We start from the raw sequence: 8,227 nt of genomic DNA, 5'->3' as shown, positions 1-8,227 counted from the left end.
GCATTCCACTTTCAGAGTATATGGTTTTCCGTGCCCCTCGGGCATTTGTATATACTGTGCTAGCTTAAGTATTTTTGTAAGAGTTTTGGTTTGTGCTTAGTACCCTGTCCTCATAAAGAGTACAGGGCTGTTGTGATCTTTAATAAATAACTGTTTATTTTCATAACACTTGTGTGGTGTCCTTTCACTTGGTGTTCAAGGGGTATATGTGGTATAACAGCTGGCTTAACACGCCCTCTCGAGTCTTTAGCCTTAGACTGCTCGTATCCACGCTACTAGGATAGCTGGTCTATAAGGTTGACTTACAACCAATCATCAATAAGGGTTGCTGGACTGATACATAGCGTTCACTAGAATAGTGAGCACTGCATATCAGGCCACCTTCTCACATTGGTGAGCAGCGGTTGGGATTTGAGCTTGCTGTTGTTTTACCACACGTATCCTAAGAATATCTTGTTGAAAGATCACATAAGTACTGTTAGGTACATATAACTAAAGCTTAGAATACTCTGAGTTCTACTGAACCAGCTGTTGTAGCTCCTCAAGGCTTAGCACACCTTGGCTGCAACTCTAGCAAGGGACCAGTAGGTAACACATAGTGTAGGTAGGTGCATCACTTACACCACACTAGAAACAGTATGTCGGACAAAGGAGGAAACACTGAGGTTCCCCTTGTGTCAGTTGACCCTCCACAGGTCATCTCTTCAAGATATACTGCGCTTAGCTTCCATGAGTTACGACAAGTGTGTACCTCTAGGAAGATTAAGCAGGGGTCTAACCCCACAACTGCCTTTCTGATTGGTCTCTTAGAGACTCATGATGCAAGGAGGGCTGGTAACCCAGACCCTTCTAATTCAGATGGCAACATGCCCTCCTTACAGGGTCCCTTTGATGCCCAGGACCATCCTCTTCAGGCAGCAGATGATGCTGATGATGAGGATGATGATTTGGTATCAGGGGATGAGGCAGAAAAGGAACAGGTAGAAGTCAGCAGACTAACCAGGTCCAACTTAAGCAGACATGAGATGGGCACTAGGGGACCCTTGGGGCCACTCTCAGGTCAGCTTAACATTGGGAATGGACGAGATAGATCTCTATCAAGAGGCTCTATCAGATCCCTTCATACCAATGGCTCTCAACGTTCCTCTCAAAGGGGAATGACATCTCCCCAGAGGAGAATGTATGAAGCTAAGGAAAAGGCAGCCAATCTGAGGATTGAAAGGGAAGAACTTGCCCTGGCCAAAGAGAGGCTTGCCTTTGCTAGAGAGCAACAATTGAGTGGGACAGTCCCCACTGGTGGCAGCATTGTACCTAGCAATAGGGAAAGGAGTTTTGATACAAAACACCTTGGTAAGATAGTGCCCCCCTTTAAACAAGGGGATGACATCCACAAATGGATTACTGCTTTGGAGAGGGCCTGCACTGTGCAAGGTGTTCCCCCAAGTCAGTGGGCAGCTATCTTGTGGCTCTCCTTTGAGGGTAAAGGAAGAGACAAGCTCCTCACCACAAGGGTGGAGGATGCTAATGATTACCAAGTCTTGAAAAATGCACTGGTTGATGGGTTTGGCCTAACCACTGAGCAGTACAGGGTGCTGTTCAGGGATACCCAGAAAACTCAGTCTCAAGATTGGGCTGACTTTGTAGATTGTGCCACTAAGGCTTTTGAGGGCTGGTTGCTGGGCAGTAAGGTTACTGATTATAAAGGATTGTACAATTTGATGATGAGAGAGCAAATTTTAAACAATTGTCAGAACCAGTTGTTGCATCAGCATCTTGTTGACTCAGATCTGACCTCTCCCCAAGAATTGGGAAAGAAGGCAGACAGATGGGTTAGAACAAGAGTTAAACAGAACCAGGGCCAGAATCAAGGTGGTCAGAAGAAAGCAGACCAGAAGGGTAAGGATTCGAAAGGGGAACAAAATGACCAGAAGTCTTCGACAGGTCCCCAACAACCCAAAGAGGGTGGGGGTCAGGCTCCCCAAAAGAAGAAAGAAGGCCAATCTAAAAGGTGGTGCCAATACTGCAAAAGTAAAACTCACTGGTTTAGTGAGTGCACCAAGAAAGGAGGAGGGCAGACTCCTGCCACTGCAGCCCCTAAGGCACCTGTGCCCCCTAGTACAGCCAGCAGTGGTAGTGCACCTCCCAAGGGTTTAGTAGGGTTAACCCTGGGTTCTGAGGGGAGTGACAACTTAGTTGGCACCCTCACTCAGGCTGTCCTTGTCAGTACAGGGGATATGGATATGTCCCCTGACATAAGTCCCAATACTTTGGGCAAATACAGACAGACACCTTTTATTAATGGAAAAATGGCTCAGGCCTATAGGGACACTTGTGCCAGTGTCACAATGGTGACACCTAGCTTTGTGGACCCTGGACAGATCATGCCAGGTACAGAATTCCTGGTGACCAATGCAAGCAATGTCACTACCAATCATAGTATGGCAATTGTAGCTTTCTCCTGGGGAGGGGTAACTGGCCAAAAGAAGGTTGTAGTTAGTTCAGACCTCCCAGTGGATTGTTTGTTGGGCAATGATTTGGAGTCATCACAATGGTCAGAAGTGGAGCAGAGGACTCATCTGGAAATGTTAGGTTTGCCAGCACATGTGTTTGCTGTGACTAGGTCACAGGCCAGAAGATGCCCCACTGAACAGGTGCTGGATCCTGGAACAATGGACCAGACACCTTCCAAGAAAAAGAGCAGTAGGGTTAAGGCTGTGCCTTCCCCCTTGCCCCAGGTTGTGGATCAAGTCTCAGAGGAGGCTGACCTGCAGGAATTGAGGGAAACTGAGCCTAGAGAGTTTGAACTTGATCAAGTTGAATTCTTGGGTTCAGGGGGACCCTCAAGGGAAGACCTGGGGAAGGACCAGTTAGGCTGCCCTTCTCTTGAACCCCTCAGACAGCAGGCTGCTGCTGAGGCTGCTGGGAACGCCACAGGTACCCACAAGGTATACTGGGAAGATGGACTCCTGTACACTGAGTCAAGAGACCCCAAGCCTGGCATGACCAGGAGGCTGGTTGTACCCTTGTCTCAGAGAGGTTTCCTACTTACCTTGGCCCATGAGATTCCCTTAGCAGGACACTTAGGCCAGACAAAGACTTGGGACAGGCTTGTCTCACACTTTCACTGGCCTCACATGAATGAGGATACCAAGGAGTTTTGTCGCTCCTGTGTCACTTGCCAAGCCAGTGGTAAGTCAGGTGGCACAACAAAGGCCCCCCTTATACCAATGCCTGTGGTGGGGGTGCCCTTTGAAAGAGTGGGGATTGACATTGTTGGTCCAATGGAACCCCAGACAGCATCAGGGCACAAGTTTATACTGGTGGTAGTGGATCATGCCACCAGGTATCCTGAAGCTATTCCACTTAGGACCACCACAGCCCCTGTGGTGGCAAGGGCCCTAGTTGGAGTGTTCTCCAGAGTGGGCTTCCCTAAGGAGGTTGTCTCTGACAGAGGTGCAAACTTCATGTCAAGCTATTTAACTGCTATGTGGAAGGAGTGTGGTGTCAATTACAAATTCACTACACCCTATCACCCACAATGCAATGGGCTTGTTGAAAGGTTCAACAGGACCCTAAAAGGGATGATTCATGGACTACCTGAAACACTCAGGCGTAGATGGGATGTCCTGATGCCCTGCCTTCTGTTTGCTTACAGAGAGGTCCCACAAAAGGGGGTTGGCTACAGCCCTTTTGAACTTTTGTATGGGCATCCTGTGAGAGGCCCCTTGTGTTTGGTGAAGGAAGGATGGGAGAGACCTCTCAAAAAGCCTGCAACCAACATAATGGACTATGTACTTGGTCTCCGCTCCAGGATGGCTGAGTATATGGAGAAGGCATCAGAAAACCTTAAGGCCAGTCAAGAACTTCAAAAAGCTTGGCATGACCAAAAGGCTGTCCTGACTGTTTATCAGCCTGGACAGAAGGTGTGGGTGCTGGAGCCAGTGGCCCCAGCAGCACTCAAAGACAAATGGTCTGGGCCCCACACAATCCTTGAGCAAAAGGGAGAGGTCACCTACCTGGTGGACCTTGGAACTCCCAGGAGTCCCCATAGGGTACTCCATGTCAACAGGCTCAAAGCATATGTCGACAGGAAGGACATGAGCTTGCTCATGGCCATAGATGAGGGACAGGAGGAAGAGAGTGACCCTCTCCCAGACCTGCTCACTCAGAATCCTGATGATGGGTCAGTAGATGGTGTTGTCTTTTGTGGCAGCCTCTCTGAACATCAGCAGAAAGACTGTAAACAGGTTCTTCAGTCTTTCAGACGTATGTTCTCTCTGACACCCAGTCAGACCAATTGGTGCACCCATGAGGTTGACACTGGTGACAGCCTGCCAGTCAAGAGTAAAATCTACAGGCAGCCTGATCATGTTAGAGACTGCATAAAAACTGAAGTGCAGAAAATGTTGGAATTGGGAGTCATTGAACCCTCAGATAGCCCTTGGGCTAGTCCAGTAGTTCTAGTGCCAAAGCCTCACACCCAAGATGGTAAGAGAGAGATGAGGTTTTGCGTAGACTACAGGGGTCTCAATGCAGTCACTAAGACTGATGCCCATCCAATACCAAGGGCAGATGAACTTATAGATAGATTGGCTTCTGCCAACTACTTAAGTACATTTGACTTAACAGCTGGGTATTGGCAAATCAGGTTAGCTGAGGATGCCAAGCCCAAAACAGCATTTTCAACCCCTGGTGGGCATTATCAATTTGTGGTAATGCCCTTTGGTCTGAAAAATGCACCTGCCACCTTCCAAAGGTTGGTGAATCAAGTCCTTACTGGGCTGGATGACTTCTGTGCAGCATATCTAGATGATATTGCTGTCTTTAGCTCCACCTGGGAGGATCACCTGGTCCACCTGAGGAAAGTGTTAGAGGCTCTGCAAGCAGCAGGCCTCACTATCAAGGCCACCAAGTGCCAGATAGGGCAGACACAGGTTGTATACCTGGGCCACCTTGTAGGTGGAGGCCAGGTTCAGCCACTGGAGAGCAAAATACAGTCAATCAGGGACTGGGCTCCTCCAACCACCCAGACTCAGGTTCGAGCTTTCTTGGGCCTGACTGGATACTACAGAAAATTTGTCAGGAACTATGGTTCCATTGTGACACCATTAAATGAACTGACAAGTAAAAAAATGCCAAAAAAGGTTCAGTGGACAGCAGGCTGTCAAAAAGCATTCGATGACCTAAAGCAGGCCATGTGCACAGCACCTATCCTTAAGAGTCCAGACTACTCCAAACCATTCATTGTCCAAACAGATGCTTCTGAGTTGGGTGTGGGAGCTGTTCTTTCTCAACTGAATTTTGATGGTCAGGATCAGCCCATTGCTTTTATAAGCAGAAGGCTGACCCCCAGAGAGAAGAATTGGTCAGCTATTGAGAGGGAGGCCTTTGCTGTGGTTTGGGCCCTGAAGAAGCTGAGGCCATACTTGTTTGGCACTCACTTCAAGATTCAGACCGACCATAAGCCCCTCTTGTGGCTAAATCAGATGAAGGGTGAAAACCCCAAACTGCTTAGGTGGTCCATTTCCCTACAGGGGATGGACTTTACAGTGGAACATAGACCTGGTACTGATCATGGCAATGCCGATGGGCTCTCCAGATATTTCCACTTAGAACAAGAAGACTCACCTGGTCAAGGTTAGCTTATTGTCCCAAAGTTTGGGGGGGGGTCATGTAGTGTAGGAGAGTAGGGTCTGCAATCCTATGATCACCCAGATTTTTTTGCTTTTGTTTCACTGGTTTACGACTTTCTCTGGCTGTGGGCCTGCCAATCAGACCCACAGCCTGGCTGTTCTCTTTCTAAATTACTTCATGTACCCTAGGTGCATCTACCAATTGGTACTGGGCCACCTTATCAGACCCTGTAACTCAGGGCATAGGTGTACCCAGGGCTACCAGGGGCTGCAGCATGTATTATGCCACCCCTGGCTGGCCTCCTAAATTTGACACAACTGGCTGCATGACAGCTGGGGCAAAGTCGTGTAATCACCCTTTGCTGTAGGTGTAGTATACCTATACCTAACCCTAAAATGGACACACAGATTCCTATCAGTCACTCCTATGGCAGGCCTTGACAATCCTGAAGGCAGAGTGCTTGGAATCGTGTGAGATGGTGCTCTGGCATGAGCTGAGCCTGTCTGCAGCTTGCGGAATCAAGTCCTAATAGCTGTTCCATGATATCGCATACCATATACTCTTAAGTGCATTATAATCCTCGCGGTTAAATGCTATCTTTGGTATTGCTTTATCAAAACATGTCGAGTAAGGTGTCATACGAATTGGAATACTAACCCCTCGCCAATTCTGGCGACGGGGTTAGCATTCCACCCTTCTAGAGGGACACGACATGTATGTAACTGTGAACCCCGGTTAAAGTTAACTGAAGCCTCAGCTCCACAAAATGGATGCTGCCACCACAGACACGAGTCTGACCCCCTGCAGCTGGGAGTCCTTCCAGCGAGGGGAGCCTGGACAAAGGGTTTCCTGTCAGGGGCGGTGCTAGCACCGTCCCAGACATGGTTTTGTGTATCCTGGGTAGGCAGGGCTTTACAGGAAGGTGACTGCTGAGTGGCACCCCGGTGCTCACTACGCATAGGCCGGTCTGAACCAGTTCCAGGGGCACACCAGCCCCTGGCCTGGGGAAGTCCGGCATGGCTGAGGGGTGTAACCACCCCCCACCTAGTCCCACCCATAGGCAGGACCTAGTCACCGGGTCAGCCCCCTTTTTTAGTATAAAGATGGGAGCGGGCCCCCTGTTAAAATTAGATCATCTTTGGAATCAAGATACCACTTTCTTCGAAAGGACTTCACGATTTCTTCTTCAAGATTCTCCCTTGTGGCTAAGGAGTAGTCACCCTGCATCCGCAGGCACCATCCTAAAGAACACTGCGGCCTGCTGCAAGTCCTTCATCACGAATCCGACGACCCAGCACGACGAGACCCGGCTTCCCTGGCACCTCTGACCTCTACTCACCTCTACAGCAAAGCTGAGAACCGTGAGTGCGACGAGACCTCAAGGGACCGACGATCGCCAAGACTGCACGACATCTTTATTGCAAGCCCACCGAGTCTTCCACTGGTGAGTGCTTTGGGGTCCGAGAAGCCCCAACCCTGCGCAGCTCCAGCACCCAAGATCAGCCTCCCTGCATCTCCACGATCGGCGTGGGGCCCTTCTGCTGTTTGCTGTGCACCGCGTTGTTTGGCTACTAGCCGGCTGGCTTGTGGCCTTCTGAACGACGCCCGACGACAACTCTTCTGCTGGTCTGGTTGCTCCAGGCTGGCCCTTGCTTCCTTCTTCAAGAGAGGCACCCCGGACCCTCCTGGTCCACTCCAGACGCCATTTTAGGTCCACCGCGTGGGCTTGAATTTGCCAAGGCTTTGTTGCCCAATCCTGGGTCCAGCGACGCCGACAGCTTCTATCTTCGTGGGACAGCTCGATCCTCCATCCTGGTCGCCGACAACGCCTCCTGGTCCGTGAGATCTTCGAGTCAAGCGTCACCCACTCACCTAGTCGAGGTGGCTACCATCCGGTGCCCTCCTGGTGCCCACTGACTACTGGCTAGTAGTCTCGAACTTGGTCCCCTCTGCTTTCAGGTGTCATCTATCTTCAAGATCCAGGCTTGGATCCGACTGAACTTTCTTCACTGGTCACCGGCCAGCATCTTTTCTTCCGGCTCCTGGTCCGTCTACGAGGATTCCCGACGTCTTTTCAGACCTATGCAGCTGCAGCCCCTGGGCTAGGTAACTTCGGCATTTCGGTGCCCCAGCATAGCCTCACTATCCAAGGGTCAGAATCTACTTTCGTTTTCTCCCTACCAGGTCGGGTTCGCCCGAGAACACTAACTTTCTAATTCCTAGCTACCATAGACTTTTGTCCCGCATCTCGCGTGAGAGTGCACACACTGCACCCGAGTCCCCTAGGCCTCCTAGAAGTAATCTAACGATTCCCTAGTCAAGTCCTAGCGATTCCAAAAGCTATTAGTACTGTACTTACCTGCTAGGAATTTCGCATTCCACTTTCAGAGTATATGGTTTTCCGTGCCCCTCGGGCATTTGTATATACTGTGCTAGCTTAAGTATTTTTGTAAGAGTTTTGGTTTGTGCTTAGTACCCTGTCCTCATAAAGAGTACAGGGCTGTTGTGATCTTTAATAAATAACTGTTTATTTTCATAACACTTGTGTGGTGTCCTTTCACTTGGTGTTCAAGGGGTATATGTGGTATAACAG

Source organism: Lissotriton vulgaris, chromosome 8 (genome assembly GCF_964263255.1).
Source record: "Lissotriton vulgaris chromosome 8, aLisVul1.2, whole genome shotgun sequence".
In the NCBI taxonomy this organism is placed as follows: domain Eukaryota; kingdom Metazoa; phylum Chordata; class Amphibia; order Caudata; family Salamandridae; genus Lissotriton; species Lissotriton vulgaris.
This window is presented reverse-complemented; position numbering follows the sequence as displayed.